At 43.9% G+C, this 20,085-nt stretch overlaps 1 protein-coding gene across 3 annotated transcripts in view; it reads right to left on the reverse strand.

Moving 5' to 3' along the window:
• Positions 1–20,085, reverse strand: part of ERG (ETS transcription factor ERG) — a 281,372-nt gene that overhangs the window by 197,369 nt on the left and 63,918 nt on the right. For all 3 annotated transcript variants that reach the window (XM_008986692.5, XM_002761421.6, XM_035283369.3), the window contains exon 2: positions 5,730–5,831. The gene's annotated coding sequence lies outside the window, so the exon portion shown is untranslated. The remainder of the gene's footprint in view (positions 1–5,729; positions 5,832–20,085) is intronic.

Consider the following 20,085-nt stretch of genomic DNA (forward strand, 5'->3'; position numbering starts at 1 on the left):
CCTTGGATATCCAAGACCGCAGCAACACTGTGGAAGTTACAGTAGCCACTCAGTCTGTAACTAACCAAGATATAAACTTAGTGAGCAATTGTTTGACTGTCTTGTTTCTTACAAGGAAGGTTTGAGTACTCAGGTTGCATCAAAGATAAAATGGCAGGGAAGGGAAAATATAGAGTTTCAGATGTAACACAGTCCCGATCCTGGGGGGTTTGAGATGGGAAACAGGTCTGTTTCATACAGATTTGAACGGTCAGTCCTGAGAGCAGGCAGTTAGTGGCGTGGCCCAATGAGGTGTGTTGGATATACCTAGAGGAAAGAGAGACCTGATTCATGCAGAGACGAGAGAGTGCCACCAAGGAGCCTTGACGAACAAGAGGCATGAGGATCAGAGGAAAGAAGGTGAAAGGCACAAAGCAGGAACAAGTCTCTCCCAGCTCCCCCACATGAGGGATCTGGGGCATATGAGTTCCTGAGCCCACCACCACCAACTGATCACACACCAGCAGGATTCACTCAGCATGCTGCATGATGGCAGTGCCATCCTCCACACCAGGTCAGCGAAGACCCAGTGGACCTAAAGCCAGGAGAATAAAAGCACAACCTCCCTACCCTACCTCCTCAATCCACAGGGATCTCTGACTCTTTTTGCAGCCATTTGGGTGCCTGCTCTTTTTCACCATTTCAGAAGCATTTTATGGATTTTTTTAAAGAGCACTTCTAATTCACTATTGTGTTCCTCCTGGTCGTTTTTCAAATATTTGGCAGTTGGTAACAAAACAAACAGCACCATACTAAAAATTGGTGATAGTTTCACGTCACTATAGGAGCCTTTTTATTTTCTATTTCACCTGCCTTTGAACCCTTGCAAATTTTCACTCTATGTTAATGGAAGATCGTGTCTTTAATACTTGTTTCTTGCAACAAACTCATTTGCTAAAGTATATACTTCTATATGATTTTGTGTTTCATGACCCAGCTATATTTTATTATTAGGTATCTTAAACAACAACCACAAAAGGCCCTAGACACTAATAGAATTCTACCTGTGTCACTTCTTCGTTTCTGTTTTCAAAATGCCAACATCTTACTAAATAGAAACAGACTTGGTTTGGATTACCTAAGCTCTAACTGCATAAAAGATGGGCTGATATGCAGAAAAGAAAATAAGCATTTGTAATTACGGAGACAGTATTGCAAAATGGTTACAAAAAGACTCAACTATTAGCGGGGCTGGTGCAAGAAAATAGATGGAAATTTCAGACGCCCACACCACCCCCCAACCCTACCCTTCCTCTCTTCTCAAATCCAGTTCTGTCCTGCAGGCTAGGGGACACATACGGTCATGTGGACATCCCAATCCACATGGCCACAAGCCATTCAACAGTGCTCCCTGTTCCTCCTTCAGACCCAGGGAAACATGTACAAGATCTTCCCAAGAAGATGAACTCCAGGAAAGAGGTTGGTGCAACCCAAAAGATGCTCAATCCAGTTTGGAAGGGAGCTTTGGGTGCCCTGGCACCTGGGGTGTGGTCTGGAATGGGGGTGGGTGCAGCTGAAGAGGATGGGAGTGGGGTCCAAAAGGCATAGGCAGGGCCCTGGGCAAGGGGCAATGCTCAATATGAGCACAGGTGCAGAGCCAGGTGAGGGGTAGAAACCAGATCTGCCACTTAGTCCTTGGAAACCTAAAAATAATCACTTTATCCTCCAAGAAACTTAGTTACACATTTGCAAACTGGGGATAATTTTATTGTAGTATAATAAGAAATCCATTTGCCCTTGTCTCTTGTTTCTGGCATGGAGCTCCTAAAACTCTTGGAATTTCTCAAGTGATGGGAGCATCTTTTGTTCTAAGAAGGCAACGGGCTGGGGAGTCCCCGGATAGCTTCAGGATGGCAGCTGATTGCAAGAAACAGCAAGTCTTGATTAGATGCTCAGAACTTTCAGCCCCACCTCCCAACTTCTCAGGAAAGAAGGCGGGGCTAAAAATTGAGTTAATCAAGGCTGCCTGTGTAACAAAACCTCCATAAAATACCCCGGCAGGGCTAGGTCAGCTTCTGGGCTGGTGAGCATATTGGTATGAAGAGTTTGGTGCACCCCAATGCTAAAGGGACAGAGGCTCCTGTACTTGGGATCCTTCCAGACCTTGCCCTGTGCTCCTCTTCATCTGGCTGTTCATTCATATCCTTAACAATAAACGGAATCATAAAAGCATAGCGTTTTCCTGAGTTCTAGCAAGTTATTAAACCTAAAAGGGGGGGGGGTTGTGGGAACCGCCAATGTTGTAGCCATGTCAGACAGGGTGAAGGGTAACCTGGGGACCCAATACTTGCAATTGGCATCTGAAGTGAGGGCAGGGTTGGGGAACTCAGCCCTTAAAGCTGTGGAATTTGACACAGACTTCTGGTTGTCAGTGTCAGGACTGAATTGAACTGCTGGACACGCAGTTGGTATCAGTGTTGAAGGATTGGTTGGTACTGGCAAGAGACAAAAATAAAAAATTTTTAAAACCTCCAGATGATGTTCAGCAATTCACAAGGGGTCAGGGCAAGAGCTGGCTTGTATCTATTCTAACTGAGCAGTATGCAAGTTGGACCACTGTTTGATCATCTCCGTCCACACCAACAGGCTTTTGTGAGGAGTAAATTGAATTATGCCTAAGAAAGAAACCTCTCTCAATGCTAGACACATAACCCTAAACAAGTGGTAATCATTATTACTAAGAAAGCAAAAATATTTCAAATGGATGATTTCAATACTGTATAAAATGTTGCAACTTTTTTTTTTGACAGGGAGGCTCTGTACCCAGGCTGGGTGACAGAGATTGAGATAGAAATTGCAGTGGTGCAATCTCAGCTCACTGCAACCTCCGCCTCCGGGGTTTAGGCAGTCCTCCTACCTCAGCCTCCTGAGTGTCTGGGATTACAGGCATATACCACCATGCCTGGCTAATTAAAACGTTGCAACTTTTTAAGAAAAATAATTCTCAATAAATAAATTGCTGACTTTCATAAGAGCCCTTTGTCAACTGACTAAAAACATCCTTAATTTAGAAATTTAATTTTTAGTTTTAAGCTAACTAGTCATTAAGTGAAAACATTTTAGACAAAATGGCTCTCAGTAATTTAGGATTCATAGAAATAAATCTATTTCCTGAATGCATTGGTTGATGGGTGCACTTGTCCTGGATGAGTAGGTATTAGGCAAATCAGTCTATCACCAGCAAATCTTACCATAGGAACTGCACAGGCCTGATTCCTGCCAAGCATGCCAGGCCCCTGACTGGGGCAGAGGCCTCCCTTATGGAGCAGGAAGAAGGAGGCAGGGAGAAATGCAGGGCCCATGATTTAAGGAGGCTCTCCCTCTCAGGTTCATGCAGGTGCAGGATCAACACCTGAAGGGGAGCACCACCCAAAATCTTGTGCCCCACTTGCCTTAACCCAGTCCAGCCCTGGCTGCTGCACTCCAAAGCTAAGCAGGGAGTGCCAGCAGGAGATGGAAGACAGCATGAGAAACTGAACGGACCTCTACATTTATCTAAAAATAAGAAAGTGGGCAAAGGATATGAACAGATACTTTACGAAAGAAGACATATATGAGGCCAACAATCATATGAAAAAATGCTCATCGTCACTGGTCGTCAGAGAGATGCAAATCAAAACCACATTGAGATACCATCTCACGCCAGTTAGAATGGCGATCATTAAAAAATCTGGAGACAACAGATGCTGGAGAGGATGTGGAGAAAAAGGAACACTTTTACACTGTTGGTGGGAGTGTAAATTAGTTCAACCATTGTGGAAGACAGTGTGGCGATTCCTCAAGGCCTTAGAAATAGAAATTCCATTTGACCCAGCAATCCCATTACTGGGTATATATCCAAAAGACTATAAATCGTTCTACTATAAGGACACATGTACACGAATGTTCATTGCAGCACTGTTTACAATAGCAAAGACCTGGAATCAGCCCAAATGCCCATTGATGATAGACTGGATTGCAAAAATGTGGCACATATACACCATGGAATATTATGCAGCAATCAGAAATGATGAGTTTGTGTCGTTTGTAGGGACATGGATGAATCTGGAAAACATCATCCTCAGCAAACTGACACAAGAACAGAAAATGAAACACCGCATATTCTCACTCATAGGTGGGTGATGAAGAATGAGAACACATGGACACAGAAAGGGGAGTACTAAACACTGGGGTCTATTGGGGGGAAAAGGGGAGGGCCAGTGGGAGGGGGAGGTGGGGAGGGATAGCCTGGGGAGAAATGCCAAATGTGGGTGAAGGGGAGAAGAAAAGCAAAGCACACTGCCATGTGTGTACCTACGCAACTGTCTTGCATGCTCTGCTCATGTACCCCAAAACCTATAATCCAATAAAAAATTAAAAAAAAAAAAAAAAAAAAAAAAAAAAAAAAGAAAGTGGACTTCTTCAGTAGGAAACGGCTCATCTTTCCAAATGAACAGAAACACTTATAGCTATGGATTGAATTGTGTCAATTCTCTCCCCGAATTCATATGTTGCAATACTAAACCCCAGTCCCTCCGGATGTGACTATAGGGAGGTAGGGCCTTTACAGGGACAATCAAATTAAAGTGAGGTCATTAGTGACCCAATCCAACATGGCTGATGCACGTACAAAAAAAGATTTAAAGACAGACCTGAATAGAAGGACGATGGTGTGAAGACACAGGGAAAAGACAAAAGCAGCCTGGAATGGATTTTCCCCAAGGCCCGCAGAGGGAGCCACCAGGGCTGACACCTTAATCTTGGACATCCAGCCTCCTGAAGGTGAGATGATGCATTTCTGTTGTTTTAATCTACCCAGTTCATGACACTTTGTTACAACAGGGAGAGGAAGCCACCTCTATTGAGGGACTTACTGAAATCACTCAACTGTGGCAGATTAGAGGCCTCACAGTGGGGTCATGGCCTCAGGAGCCATATCCATTTTCACTGCACCATCTCTCACTGGACCCTGACGCTGGTCAAGGCATGTCTCAGGCTCCATGGACTGTTATTTCTTCTACGAATCGATCCTGGCTTCATTCTGGCAGGGGAGGGGCTCTTACATTCTGTGGCCAACATGAATGTCATATGAGCACCCCCATAACCTTGATCCCCTCAGTGCTCCTCCTCCAAGGGAGTCCTAACAGCCTGGTCAGCCTCAGGAGCGTGGCTTAGAGTTTTATTTTTATTTTTTGGCATGTTTTGTGACTACAAAGACTCATTGCCTGGGTGTGCCCCTTGAAATGAGGTTTCAATTGCATGCAGGTGAGATAACTATAAGATGACTATAAACCAAATGTAGTAGTAATGATAAAAAAAAATCGGAAATATTGTAAAAGCACCAGTCTGCAGACACCAAGCCTCTGGTTCCTCTGGAAAAGGGAGAAGACAGTAGATGGTGGTGGAGGAAAAGAGGAGGTGGGAAGACCACAGTAGTGAGAAGGCAGCAATTCTAGAATCCTTGCAGTGTAGGGGCAGGAACAGGCAGTGCTGGGTAATAGGACATCTCCTCTTGGGGGAAGTCAAGGGTGCCACGCAGAACCAACATAAGTCATAAGTCATCCAAGTACAGCAAAGGATCCAGATATGGTCTGTGGAGGTTTGGAACCACAAACATCAAATAGTAAAGCCACAAAATATTTACATATTCGCATTTTTTTGAAAAGTCTTGACTAGGCAGGGCAGGATTATTTGGGTTCTGTTCGTTTTACCTTGAATTGCCGTTGGTCCCGCCATCTTTTGTCTCTGTGAGTCATTGGTCTTGCTTTTGGTCAACACGGCTTTCCTTGGGTCTCCAGAGATCCTGGAATGACCTGAACATAAGTTTAAGAATATTAAACCTTACTTTGTTTTCAAATATTAATACCAAGGATCAACTGTACATGTAGGGACAAAACCTATTTCTTAAACATTATTTTAAAATATCCTAAAAAAGGGAAAGAACTTAAATCCTTCCCTTTAAAAAAAGAGGGGGCAACATTCCTCTCCTCTGAGGGAAGCACAGCATTGTGAAGCAAAAACTGAGAGCGAAATCGAGGCCAAGCCTGACTGGCACGCTGAAGCACAGACACACTTTTGCACAGAAAATATTTTGAAAATGTTTTCTTTTCCTTACAGCCCCCAGCTTTTGTAATAATGGCTTCCCCAGATCATTCTGTTGGCACTTTTTGCTGCTTAAAACAGGGTAGAGGGATTTAGAATTTAGAAAACATCCTGAGAACTATAATTAAGTGATTGTCTTAGTCCCAGAAAAGAAACAACCCTTTTCATTTGTAAATGCTAGGAGGATTCATATTTTTTAAAATCTTAGAACACTAACAAGCTAAAAAGATAGAAAGAAAAAAATCTTTTTTACAGTATGCCTGTTAGCACAGCTCCAAAATCCAGTCTCTCTCTCTTTTTCTTTTTTCTTTTTTTTTAGATATGGGAATTTCTTAAACAAGTTTCCAAGTAAAATATTCAAGCCCAAAACATATTTAGCAGAACCTTTACAACATGACAAATTGTAAATGGCATCTGTTTCCACTGAAAATATTTTTAAATTAGAAAATGTCCTAAATACTGCATCAAAATCAATATTTGTAATGGGCAGATTTACTTCTAAATGGTTCCATAGGCCAGCTGACACTCCCACTCTACTTAGGAAGCCCCCAGCCAACTCCTTCTGAAGTCTTCCAAACCTATACACAGGCACATTTAACCCAAATTGCCCAGATCTCACAGAAAAGCGTTTGTTGTGATACAGAAAATACAACATAACATTCTTGGGGGAAAAAATCAGGATAAAAAACCACATAAATAATATCATCCCAATATTGCACAAAGAAAAAAATAATAAATGGATGAAAGAAATGAGGGAAGGCAGGAATGGAAAGAGGAAGCCCTTAGAGAAGTCATCACAACGTAACAGTCACGGTCTTTGGGTCTGGTTTCCAGTGTGAAATAGGAGTTCTTATTTGCTTCTTTTTAAATCTTTTTAAAGTTATTTATTTTGTAAACCAACAAATAAAAGTTATATATATTTACTGTGTATAACATTATGTTTTGAAATATATATATACATTTTGGAATGGCTAAAATAAGCTAATTACCATCTGCATTACCTCACACTTATTTTCTTGTGGCGAGAACGCTTGAAATCTACCCTTAGTGATTTTCAAGAATATAATGCATTGCATTAACTACAGTCAATGGATCACAGGTCTATTCAAGTTCAAAGCATAGATCTCTTGAAATTACTCCTTCTGTCTAACTGAAATTTTGTGTCCTTTCACCAACAACATCTCCCCAGTTCCCCTAGACAGGGCATCACTAATCATCAAGGAAATGCAAATAGGAATCGTGATGTCATCTCACACCTGTTAAAACGGTCATTATCAAAAAGATCACAAGTGTTGGTGGGGGTGTGGAAAGAGGGAACTCTTGCCCACTATGAGGAAGTGTAGATCAGCACAGCCGTTACGGAAAACAGTATGGAGGGTCCTCAAGAACACAAAGATCGATTACAAATCAAAATACTATACGTTTACAAATGTATTACAAATCAATTTTGTATGTATTACAAATCAAAATAGTATATGATTGCTGGCAATCCCACTCTGGGTATAGATCCATAGGAAATGAAATCAGTGTGTCAAAGAGGTGCTTCCACGTTCACTACAGCACTATTCAGAACAGCAGGCATGGCATCAACCTAATTGTCCATCAGCATAAACGTCCATAGAGAAAAGCAGTGCACATGCACAGTGGAATGCTCTTCAGCGTTTAGAGGAGAAATCCTGCCATTTAGGACAACATGAATGAACCCGGAAAAGCTCATGCCCAGCGAAATAAGACAGGCACAGAGAGACACAAACTGCATCCTCTCACTTACACGTAACATCTGAAATGTTGAACTATTTCCTTCTTTAGAGTTCTGTATATTTTCTAAATTTCTAAACCAAGAATATTTATCTTTATAATCGGGAGAGAAAACTAAGGAATAATCATTTTATAATCCTAAACATGCTTTTAAAGCATTTATTTCACTGTAATGTATTCTTTTTCCATCCAGCCCTACGTGGGCCCAAGGAGCTGGCTTTGCCTACTGAGTGGGCTGATGTTCAAGGGGACGGGGTCGGGGGTGACAGTGAAGTAGATCATGCTTTGCAAAGCTGCACAAATCCTCAGTTTAAAAAGTGTTCCCAAAATCCAGAAGCCAATATTGACTATTGCTTGGTTAACTGTTTGGCATGGATAAGTGGTTAAAGGAGTATTTGGTTTTCAGCTTCTGCAAAGGGAGTAAGAGTTTTAAAAGTATGAACTAAGATTTCCTACGATATGCTATTCTATGGTAGATTTTTGTGCCAAAACCTCTAGTAGGCTGAAAGAATAATTTAATTTATGGCTGAGACATTGTTGGGCCTGATTGAAAGCCCAGAGTGAAGCCCAGAGAGGATTCTCTTAAATATGTGCGATGGGTATTTTTAAATTAGCATTATGGCATTATTAATATTTCATTTACCCTGAGGGCATTTACCTGACAACCTCAATTATCCATAAGGCAGCTGAGAAGCCACAAGGATCCAAAAAGATGTCACAAAGTCCGGGAAGAGAAGCTTTGCCAAAGAAAGGCACACTACCAGCCGCGTGAGGTACAGCAGGCCTCATCAAAGCAAAGAAGTCAGAAAATTATGCAAACCAGACTCAAGAACTCAAAAAATACAGCCGTTTGAGAACTTTGGTAAGAGCGCAAACTGCTCAGCCCAGCTCAGTCACCCCTACCCCAGCAATGGCAGAAAGCCAAGGTCAAGGAGTCACATGACCTGCAGAGAGACTCCCAGCCCTGCCCCCAGCCAGGGGGACAAACCACATCACCCCTGGGACTCAGGCAGGCTCGTGTTCTGTGTGGGGAGGCAGAAGAAGGCACCGGATCATCAGGAAATCTGGACTGGAAATGGCCAAAGCTAAACACGTCTGGGTACCTGAAGGGTAAGCGTAATGTTCGAAGCAGCCATGGTGAGGCAGAAAGAACCTTGAGCGTGGAGCTCCATGTTTGTGCTGAGCCACTAGCAGCCCACAAAACCTCTCTTAGCTTCAGTTTGCTCATCTGAAAACTATGGGTAAGAGGCTTGACTCCAGAGGTGGTGCAAGTCCAGTGAGATGGGGCTGCTGATAGTCCATGTGTAGATGCAAAGCATTGCTTTCTGTTTTACTTTTCTTTTCTTTCCTTCCTTCCTTTCTTTCCTTCCTTTTTGTTTTCTTTCTTTCTCTTTTTCTTTCTTTCTTTTCTTTTTCTTCCTTTTCTTCCGCTTTCCTTTCTTTTTTCTTTTCTTTTCTTTCTCTCTTTCATTTCTCTTTCCTTTCTCTTCCTTTCTTTTCTTTCTCTTTCTCTCTCTCTCTTTCTTTCTTTTTTCTTTGATACAAGATCCTCTCTGTCATCCAGGCTTGTGTGCAATGTTGCCAGTACAGCTCACTGTGGCCTGGACCTCCCTGGCTCAAGTGATCCTCCCACCTAAGCCACCCGAGAAGCTCAGACTATGGGAATAAGAGCCATGCATCACCAAGCCAGGCTAATATTTTGGGGGAAACATGAGCTCTCACTGTGTTGTCCAGGCTGATCTCGAACTCCTGGCCTCTAGCACTCCTCCTCCCTCAGCCTCCCAAAGTGCTTGGATTAGAGAGGTGAGCCACCATGCCCAACAAAGGCATTGTTAAATTCAGGAATAAATGACCTCCTCATTCCCCAAAACACTAGACAAGAAAGCCACTCTCTATGCACAGATCTCCCTGGCCACCATGTGTAAGCAGCAGTAAATATTCCATAGGTAGAATTGGGTACTGTGAAGAAAGCAAAGTAGGTCCAGAAAAGCTGCCCTCAGTCCAGGAAGTACCCTGTACCTCAGGTGAGTGACAGCAGCCTGGGGAGAAAGCTCCATTCCCACCAGCAATGCCAGGGACCGAGCAGCGGCAACCATCCATCCCCACAGTCATGGTTAACATAGCCACAGAGAGCCTGCATTTTTCATTTATAGCCACACACAGGTGGCGATGGCAGCAGACACACTGGCTGCCCTTCTTCCCTTATAGAAGGAAACGTAATTTTATTTGGGCATTCCACCTGCCCCCGCATGACCCACAGAGGATGACCAGCCCCAACACCAGTATAAATCCTATCACTGGGCACCATTTCTTCTCACCACTGATTGGTTTAGGGAAGGGCACGTAATATGATTCTAGCCAATCCAACACTGAGGGAAGTGAGCTAGAGTACTTCCAGGAACAGTGTTGGCTGATGAAGAACAGCCACAGCATAGCAGTCCTGTCTGTGTGGCACTCGGAACTATGAGAGCCACCCCAGGACCATGAGAAGAGGTCACCTGAGGATAAAACCGACATGCTTTGGATAGCTGGAGGAAAGGACGGAAGTCTCTGTGTTTCTACTTATGGTAGGGAGGAGTACTGACCAACTCAAGGCATCTCATAACAGGGCATCTAGGCACATCAAATGCATTTTCCCTGTTAACTAAACCATTTTGAACTGGGGCCATTTTGTTGTTATTGTTATTCCTGACAGCAAAAGTATCCCATACACTCTAGTCTCTATGTTCAAAAAAGCCGCTTTCAGCTCTTTTCCCATCTGTATCTATATTCACGCAGACATGCTGAATATGCTCTTCAGTTCTAATTTTAAAATAAAATGATCTGCTGGAAATTAGCTCAGCTCATAGATCTCCACACTTATAACACTATATCTAAGAATTAGGAAATAAATAACTATTGCCATGATAAGTGGCGTATCTCAGTCTACCCACATGTTGACTGTCCAGGTACTGGAGGCGACATGGAACCTACCCTCCATAAACAAAGAATATGATGTGGGGGTTGTATTTGTAATTAAATTAGTGAGTGGAGGCAGAATGTGGTGGGGGTTACAGGAGAGGTACCAAAAATGCAGCAACAAACCAATCGATGGGTACTTGGTATTTCAGTAAGTAGGAATGGGGAGAAGAGCTGGAAAGGTGGAGGAAATAGATGAGGGAAGGGAAGAAGAGAAGCGTTCTCCAAAGACGTATGCAGTAGGGAGAGAGTCTTTCACCTTTATGTCCACACAAGGCACAGAGTATGATTTGTCTCTAATTAAGGGAAGATTTCCATGATCTAAATTCAACCTGCCTTTCACATCCATTCATTCATACAATTGTTCACCCATCCACCCATCCATATAGTCATTCATCCATCCATCATCCATCCATGTGTTCATCCATCCATCCATCATTCATGCATCCATCCATCCGTGTATTCATCCAGCCAGCCATGTATTCATCCATCCATCTATCATTCATGCATCCATCCCTCCATCTATCCATCCATCCATGTATTCATCCATCCATCCATCTATCCATCCATCCATCCCAAATGAGTTCCCTCCATGTGCCAAGCACTGAGCTAAACACTAAGGATGGACTTCGACCATGAGTTTGGAGTCTAGTAAGAAAGAAAGAATTGTAAAGAAACAACCACAAATGCCAACTCCGACCCTGCCTTGCTTGATCCCCTGATGCTAGAGAGTAGCCTGGTTCAGCATCACAATCAGCAGGAGAGCTTTTTAAAACAGAAATTCTGCAATTCTTTTTCTTTTTTCTTTATTAGAAGGTCCAGGGTGAAGGGGGCAAAAGAGTCTAAGTGGAAGTTAGAGAGGCCGAAGAGGATTGAAGGCAGTGCCTGAAATATTTTCAGACTGAGAAGGAAAGGGAAAACAGCCAAGAACACAAGGGGGAGCAGTCAGAGCATCAGGAGGAAGCTAGGAAAGATCTAAGTCATAGAAGCCAAGGAAGGATATTCAGTAAGATGAAAAGTTCGGTGTCCCATCTGCAGAGAGATACATGCCCGGGAGAAAGTCATTCAACCAACACATGCATTGAGAACAGGTTCTGCAACTAAGATCCCTGCTGTCCTCTAAAAATGTCGTAGGAGCCTGACAGCAGCAAGCCGCTTTCCAAATAGCTCAGTAGTGAAAGGCAGGGAGGATATGCAAAGGGCAGCGTAGGCTACTCATGGAAGGGGTTGATCAACAGAGACAGGGAGGATATGCAAAGGGCAGTGTAGGCTACTCATGGAAGGGGTTGATCAACAGAGACAGGGAGGATATGCAAAGGGCAGTGTAGGCTACTCATGGAAGGGGTTGATCAACAGAGGCAGGGAGGACATGCAAAGGGCAGTGGAGGCTACTCATGGAAGGGGTTGATCAACAGAGACAGGGAGGATATGCAAAGGGCAGTGTAGGCTACTCATGGAAGGGGTTGATCAACAGAGACAGGGAGGGAGCAGCAGCTCAAGGAGAAGCACTAATGCCACCGGGCATGTGGCTCATGCCTGTAATCCCAGTAGTTTGTAAGGCTGAGGTGGGCAGATCACTTGAGGTCAGGAGTTCAAGGCCAGCCTGGCCAACATGGTAAAACCCCGTCTCTTCTAAAAATACAAAAAAATCTCAGCTACTCAGGAGGCCGAGGCAGGAGAATTGCCTGAACACAGGAGGCAGAGGTTGCAGTGAGCCGAGATCGCGCCAATGCACTCCAGCCTGGGTAACAAGAGCGAAACTCTGTCTCAAAAAAAAAAAAAAAATACAAAAATTAGCCAGGCATGGTGGCAGGCACCTGTAATCTCAGCTACTTGGGAGGCTGAGGCTGGAGAATCACCTGAACCCGGGAGGCAGAGGTTGCTGTGAGCTGATATCGTACCACTGCACTCCAGCCTGGGGAACAGAGTGAGACTCCTCCAAAAAAAAAAAAAAAAAAAAACAATGAAAATGAAAAGCACTAATGCTTTACCCACCCCAACATTTGCTGGGTGTTTACTGTGTTTTAGAAATTACTAGTAGTTAGGGAGGCACCAGTGCACAGGACATCAGTCCTACCCTCAAGGCATCTACAAACCAACGAAAAGAAGGTTTATCTTATTTGTTCAGTCTGTTTGAAGGATGAGAAAAGTAGGTATGTTTATAGACAGGGTAAAGGGAGCCAGTGGAGTAGTGGAGGCAGAGGTTCCACAGCCAGGGGACCCAAGGACATTACTCTCTGGGGAGAAGGTAGAGGAAAGGCCATGGTGCACAGCACAATGGTGGGGTCAGTTCTGGCAGGAAGGTGGGACCCCACTGTCCAGAAGGGGTGTGCTGCTAGACCTTTAACAACCAGTTCTCACAGGAAAACTCCTCATTTGAAGCACTTGTTAATTACTATGGAGTCAATATGTCCATCATGGGCAATTGCAAGGAACCCAGGGGAGGCTCCGAACAGAGTTGGGAAAAGATGTGCTCTGACGCATCACTGTCAGCTCTAGCGAGCTGGGAGGAGCCAGCTCCAGCACACATGGGCTCCAGAAGCCAAAGAGAAACCAAGGGGCCTGTTGATAAGGAAAGCGTGTTCAGAGCAGAGCTGTGGAGCCAGCATAACCAGCTGCTCTCCTGGGCACTGAGTCCTGTGATAAGAGGAGAAACCAGGAAGGCAAAGTTCCAAATCCGGAAAAGCGGCAGGCTTGGGTGCTCTTCAGTTACTCCCATCTGAACAATTCTGATTCCTAAATCTAATTAATAGCCCCAAATGTGGGTTGTTTATTGTCATCTACCTTCACACTGTGTGTGTGTGTGTGTGTGTCTTGTGTAAATTACTGTACTGCTAACCCTGCTATACTTTAGAATTCAGTGAGGCAATCCTGAGAATCTTACAGAATTCCCTAGAGTCCCCTTTTACTCTAAGTCATAGAGAAATGTTGAACATTTAAACCATCAAGGTGTGGTTTTGCTGGAGGAAAAATCTCAAGAGTCTCCATGAATGATGCCTGAGCCATGTATTGGCCGTGACCATACACTTCTTGCAGTCTTGTTTCATCTGGTTATTGTGGTTTGGTTTCATTTCATTTTCTTCTGGAGGGTCAACCTTTCTGCCATTCATGACACTCAATCAATCTTTCTCCCCAGCACATCTTCCTTTTTTTTTTTTTTTGTCAAGAGATAGTGAAACAAACACGGGTGTTAATGTGCCTGTGGGCACCAGTTTGTAAAGCCCAAGATATTCTTGGACCCAAGTAAACTTCCAGTTCTTTCTCAGCCTTGTCGCTTTGCACGTGAAAGCATTCGGGCTGATCTCAGAGTTGAAGATGTGCCTGCCAGCTTCCACCAGAACAAAACACACAGCAGCAAAACAGCACCATGCCCCTCAGTGTGGGAACCAGGGTCTGCTGGGGCTCCCCATAAAAATGAGAGATTTGAAGGAAAACAGACTGTATTTGAAAGACGGGCGACACCAAGAAAGTAAAAGCAATTACAAAGATGACTTCTCTCCTGCTTCATACTGAGCCTCTGTTCAAGAAAACGCATTTACCAAGAATTTTTTTTTCCTTAAGCTCAACTGGAAAAACAAATATTTAGTCATTTTATAAGAGCAGACAACTGAAAAGCAAGCCACAGATTAAAGAAGCATTATGTATTTCTAAGAAAGTTCACCAAACACAACATATCTTTGAGAACACAATTTTGAAGTCTGTTTTAGAAGCAAATTTGATCTTCAAAATGAATTTTTGTCTTGATATAATTACAAGTTCAAATCTTAAAGAAGCAAATGATAGATAGCCATCTCTGCAATGAGATCTGTTTTATATTTTCAAATGAACAATACTGCACAGAAAAAAAATATGTAATTGCTTCTGAAGTTGTATATAAAATACCCAATTGCCAGTTAATGTCATATTAACATCTCAGTATTTTAGATAAAGCAAGATTTCTGAGTGCAAAATAACCTATAATAGAACAAAAATAACAAGTGACATTAATAAAGAGACCACATGTAAGAGACTTCATTACAGGTTATCATTTTTAAGATAGAATTTGTTCTTTCAGCATCACTATGATACTTGTAGGAGACAGATACAGTACAGAGAGGCAGCTAGAGAGAAGTGGGAACCTTTCGTAAGAAAAATCAGGCAGCATTAAAAGCAGAAAGAAAAAAGAAGAAAAAAAAATTCAGATTCTTAATTCTGTATATCACACTGTTGTAAAAAAAATTGTCAAATTCTTACAGAATACCAACAGAAAAATGTTTCCTTGTACTCTTTAAGGGTGGGGAATTTCAAAGAACCTTGAACTCACCATGAAAATAGTTCTATGCCCATTGGGTTTGCCAAAACACTTTAGGGTTTCAGTGATGAGTACTAGCCACCAGGAGCACTGAAACCAGCTTTTCCATTTCCACTGAGCTTTGGCTGGTTTATGAGGATTGCACAAAGATCACCTCATTTGTACTGGACACAATTGGGAAATAAAAATTTAAAATCATCCTTGATATTTAAAATAGAAATCATGAGCCCTGCCACGAATGTGCTTCCCCAACACTCAGCACCTGAGGTTGACAATATGCCTCCCCATTAACCTGTGAATCCTCCCAGGTATACACTGCATCTATATAGAATTTTCCATGCATTCCACCATCAATGCAGCCTTTAACAAGTAAGAACTGAGCACTCACCCCATGCACAGAGCTGTGGATGGGGCCATATGGGACAGAAAAATTCCAAGGTGTGTCTCTCACTCCCAAAGAGCCTACATGCTTTGCAGAAGAGAAAACTACAGACCCAGATTTTGCAATAGAGAGGAAAGGGCCACAGTAGCTGCTCCAGTAAGAGGGACTGGAATTATTTAAAGGAGAGGAAAAGAGGCATTTCAGCCTTGAATAGCAGAACCCAGATCATGAAAAATAAGCAGAACTTACATGAACATCAGAGGGGAGGGCAATCCAGACAGAAAGATTAACTTAAGCAAAACAGAAATGCAGTGCAGCTTGCAGAAGACTGCACAGGGAGCCAACATGGCTACTTTGTGTGAGGAGTCAATGAGACCATTTAATAGAAGCCCCTTGTCCAAACTGTGAAAATGATTCTGTCATCCTGCCCATCTCCTGAGATGGTTGAAAAGGGATAGCAAAGACCTGGAATCAACCCAAATGCCCATTGATAATAGACTGGATTGGAAAAATGTGGCACATATACACCATGGAATATTATGCAGCAATCAGAAATGATGAGTTTGTGTTGTTTGTAGGGACATGGATGAATCTGGAGAACATCAACCTCAGCAAACTGACACAAGAACAGAAAATGAAACACCGCATATTCTCACTCATAGGCAGGTGATGGAAAATGAGAACACATGGACACAGAAAGGGGAGTACTAAACACTGGGGTCTATTGGGGGAAAAGGGGGAGGGCCAGTGGGAGGGGGAGGTGGGGAGGGATAGCCTGGGGAGAAATGCCAAATGTGGGTGAAGGGGAAAAGGAAAGCAAAGCACACTGCCATGTGTGTTCCTACGCAACTGTCTTGCATGCTCTGCTCATGTACCCCAAAACCTAAAATCCAATAAAAAATTAAAAAAAAAAAAGAAAGAAAAGAAAAGGGATTTCCAAAGCAAAAAAAGAGCTGGAGAGTTTTTCACAATGGCATGGAACAGAGAGGGTGGACAGAAACCAGACAAATCTCTCAGGCAGAAGTTCCAGAAAAATGAAGAAGTGGGAGAGCCCAAGGCAAGAGGGAGATGGCGGGCACATTGGTTTGTGTGGATCTCAAGGGGCCAGTCCCTGGGGAGAGTCTAGACTCTCAGGCCAGGAAATTTGAACCTTGCTGTGAAAATAGCTGAAGTTTTTGGAGCCCCTGTGGAGCAAAGTTTCCCAAAGAGGCTGTTGGGAAGATTCATGTGGCCAAGAGCTGCAGGGAGGAAAGGCCAGAGGCAGAGAGGCCACTTCCAGGATGGCTGCCATGGTCCAGCCAAAGGTAATGAAGGCAGAAAGCCTCGGAATGCAGGAGAAAGGGTGGAGATGAGAAGACATGTCACAACCTGGTGGTAAATTAAGCACAGAAGGAGCAGGGAAGAGAGGAGAGCAGGATGGAAAGGTGGGAAAGGCGGGTCTCCATGAAGATAGGGAGTTCTGTTTCAGCCCCAAGAATGAGCAGATCCATCCTTGGACCCTGGGCCTGTGAAGCTGGTCAAGTTGAATGGAAGCTCAGGAGCTCTGCTTAGTCAGGGTCTAGGACTGGTACTCCTGCTGGGGCCACCGCAGAGCAGAAGCAGAGAGGGGTTGGGGGGCTGGCTCTGAAGTATCCTGCCCTTAAAGAACAACAAGGCTTTCCAGAGGCGTGTGGAGGATTTAAGATGGAGACTGTGATCTTGAGAGAATGGAGAGAGATGGAAAAAGCTTCTTAGTGACATGGGGAGAGGGTCCGCACCTGGAGGCCAGAGCCTCCCACACACCTGCCCGGTGAACCAACACACCACTAGGGGGTTCCTTCCTTGTTTGAAATGTCATCGAGTTTTCAATCTGCAGCATTCATGAGGTGCATTACAAGGTCTATTCAGCATTTTTTTCTCTTGCTGAGAAAGGCGTGATTAAGCACTAGTATTTTCTTTGCTGGCCTAGCCTTCTGGAATCCAAACAGGTTTGCAATCCCCGGACCAGATCCTCTCTATATAAAAATTGGTGGGGGATGGGGGGCTCTCTTTTTGTAATAGACAGAACGTCTTAATACTTTGTAAAAAATAAGCTCATCACGAACCCAGTGAACCCACCAAGGCTAGTGCGCTTCTTCTGCGTGGTGGTAACAGCTCTGTTCGGCAGTGCAAGGTGCTGGCAGAGCCTTCCATAGTGTTAATCACTAGGTCCATTCATTGAGAGGGCTTGAAAGGGGACTATTCCACTCTCATTTCTCAGAAAACTGAGGCGTGCGAAGATCACAGATAGGGTAAGCAAACGAACAAAAATTCAAACTCGGAATTCAAACCCAGCCTCTGTATTCCCCAGGACCATACCGGCTGCTAAGTGTAGAGGATGTCACATGCTGGTTCAACAGCAGAGAAAGCAAAGAGGAGGCACTTTCTGTGGTCGTCTCCACCACAGGGCCCTCTCTCTCGTGACCCAGCGATACTCACTCAGTCAAACCCCAGGAAGAGAGGGAAAGACTTACCTTTGTAAGCAGAACAGTGTGGCACTTCATTACTTGAAAGAACCAGTCCTCTGTCCTGACGACAAAAATTCGCCTACATGGATACATGCGAGCTCATATTTGTTGTCATGCCTCCCGGTTTCTCTGGATGATTCCTTCATTTCCTGGACATCTCTGAAATGCTAAGTGTTGGCAACCAATCTCGGAATTAACCTCTGAAAAATCTCACCCAGCCAAGATGCCCCTCCTGAGAAAACTGAAGAACATGGTGGGTTTCAGGTTGAGCTGGAAGAGGTTTATCTCCCAAGACAGGTTCCCCACACTGGTGTTTAAGGCGTGGGGTGGACCAACCCCGGGAAGACTCAGATATCACACCACCCCCCTTCAACTCAGTCACATCCATCTGCATTTTCTGAAAACAAAAGGCAGCCTCCCCAAAAAGCACCGAGACTCTTGCGTAGGGAATCTGAGCAGACACCAACTTCCCAGGGCTTCCTCTTATCAAGGAGAACTTGGCTGCTCTTTTTAATGGTAGTATCTTCTTCTTTCTTCTTGCTGCACCAGGCTCAATCTGGAGAACTTTCCTCGGAAGAAAAAATCATTGCTGGCCTGCCTTCCCAATTTCAGACTTGCCAGTCTACAGTTGTGTAAACCAATTCCTTAAAATACATCCCATTATATCTATCATCCATCTGAATCTGTATACATATATACGTATATACACATATGCACATAGTTTTAAATATGGATCAATACAATGAGATGTATTTTTAAGAAATTGGTTTATCTGTCTGTATATATTTACACACATATACATCCATGCATAAATATCTCATCTGATCTATCTCTATATCTATATACATATAAACACACATGTGTGTACATTTATGTGTGGACATAGAGATGGGTGTAATGAGATTTATTTTAAGGAATTGGAAATAGAGAGAGATGTCTATATATATCTATATAAGCACACGCATATATATGGGGAGAGAGAGAAAGAGAGAGAGAGAGAGAGAGAGAGATATCTGTCCATCCTATTGGATCTTTCTGGAGCACCCTGACTGACACTCCTGCATTGATGAGTCATTAGTTGCAGGATGTCAAGGAGGCATAAGCTTGGGCAGGGCTGTTATCATCAGCAGGCACATCCCAAAGAGGGCTGACAGCTGAGGCATCTTCCAGCCATACTCCCAGCCTCTGAGGGAATAAGTCCTTCCCTCCCGAAGGGAACCCAGACAGCGCGTCACAGAGCTCACGCCAACTGGGCAAGTTGAATGTGCACAGAGTAAATTACCAGAACTGCCAATAGAACCCAGAATTATAAAATCACATAATTCAGAAATTATGTGACGTAATTAACAGTTATAACCTGTGGACTTAAAGTCGATTGTGTGGGAAAGAACTGCGAGATCATTAATAAGCACAAAGCAATCCAGCAGAAATTGACAGCATTAGGTGCTCAGGTTGTGTGGAGGTCAGTGTCAGCAGACCAGAGGCACTGGGCTCCCGAGATGGAGTTAAGGAGAGCCCTGATCTTGGGCCAGCCACGACCTCTACACATAGCAAGGACTGTAAGCCTGACCTTACTCTAGCACAGGAAGGAGGAGAGCCTCCCTCTAAAAACCACCCATTTTCTCCCAGAACCTCAAGACTCCAGTCCCTGCCAGGATGCAGAGGTGATTTCCAACCATATGATCCATGAGCCACCTGCATCAGAATTGCTGAGGAATTCCTGAGCCCCATGCCCCATTCCCAGAGTCAGCAGCCAGATTATGTGACTGGCTCAGTGATCCCCACAGAAAGGGTCACAGGCATGGAAGCACAGGCAGCAGAATACAGCCATGGAGGTGATCATCCACGTGGCCCTGAACAAGTCTACCTTCTCAGAGTCTTAGTTTCTTAACCTAGAAAACAGGGAATAATATCATGAAAGAAACACCAGGCACAGCACTAATATATTGCAAAGGCCACATAAGTAACTGAGTGCAAAGTGGGACGTTTCCTGCCATCGGCTGATGCTCAGATCAGAGCACAGAGCATGGCAGGGGTGCACACTCTAATAAAGAAGCCCACACATCCATGCACAGCTCTCTAAGGAGTGA

The sequence above is a fragment of the Callithrix jacchus genome, chromosome 21 (assembly GCF_049354715.1).
Source record: "Callithrix jacchus isolate 240 chromosome 21, calJac240_pri, whole genome shotgun sequence".
Lineage (NCBI taxonomy): Eukaryota > Metazoa > Chordata > Mammalia > Primates > Cebidae > Callithrix > Callithrix jacchus.